Raw genomic sequence first — 1,217 nt, 5'->3', positions numbered from 1 at the left:
CTCCTCCTCCTCGTCTTCCTCTTCTCGTTCCCCATCCTCCTCCTCCTCCTCCTCCTCCTCGTCGTCGTCGTCATCATCATCATCATCATCGTCGTCATCGTCGTCGTCATCATCATCACCATCATCATCGTCCTCATCTGTGACAACCGTAACACTAACATCATCATCTGCATCATCAGCAACCCCAACATCGACAGTAGTAACAGCTGTAGTAATAATGGCATCAGTAACAACACCACCACCTCCACCACTAGCAACATCAACACTACTACTACTACTACTACTACTACTACTACTACTATCTCCGTCAACAAAATTGTTATCACTACAGCGTACTACCACCACCATCACAATACTATTAATAAGGAGAAATGGATGATGGGAAGAAGAAACATGAAGGTGTGGGGGTGGAGGTGGAGGAAAGAAATGAATGAGGGAAGATCGAAAGAGAAAAGAAAGTAAAATGAAAGAACGTTACGAACTGAAGAAAAAGAAAAAAGAATGAAGGAGAGAGAGAGAGGGAAAGGGGAAGAGAGAGAGAGAGAGAGAGAGAAAGAAAGAAAGAAAGAAGAGGTAGAAGAAACAAAGAAACGAAAGAACAAAAAGGCGAAAGAAATAAACGAAGTAAGAACGAAAGTTTGGAGGAAAAAGGAAAAGAAAGTAGGATGCGAGAATAAAAGAGGGAAAAGAAAGACAGAGAGAATGATGAAAGACGTGGAAAAGAAAGAGAAATGAGAACGAGACAAGAGCAAGTGAAGAATGATTGAAAGAAAAGAAGGAAGAAAGAAAGAAAAAAGAAAGACAGGAAAATAGGCATACAGAAAGATAGAAGGATTGAAAGAGAGAAAGATAGACAGCCAGAAAGAAGGAAAGAAAGAAAGAATTTGGTAAAGCAAAGCAATAAAATCTTTAATAAAGATGGCGTTCGTTTGATGATTGGCGCATGGCAGGATACAGGATGTGTTCTGTAGTGGTATTTAGATAGCACTCACCTTCTCTACCCACAACACCTCGTTGTCCTAGTTCTAAACCTTCCAGGAACGGAGACCTTTACCTTTTCACCATTTTGGGACTCGATGGAGAAAAACAACAACAACAACAACAACATCAACAAAGAAACAAAACAAAAAAACAAAATGATAACATGATTATGCAGTTAAGCGAGTTCGATCTCACCCTGCTACTATTTGGCAGAAAGTGTATGCTTATATATATAT

This window comes from Octopus bimaculoides, chromosome 22, assembly GCF_001194135.2.
Source record: "Octopus bimaculoides isolate UCB-OBI-ISO-001 chromosome 22, ASM119413v2, whole genome shotgun sequence".
In the NCBI taxonomy this organism is placed as follows: domain Eukaryota; kingdom Metazoa; phylum Mollusca; class Cephalopoda; order Octopoda; family Octopodidae; genus Octopus; species Octopus bimaculoides.
The sequence above is the reverse complement of the archived record's forward strand: the minus strand, read 5'-3'. Positions refer to the sequence as shown.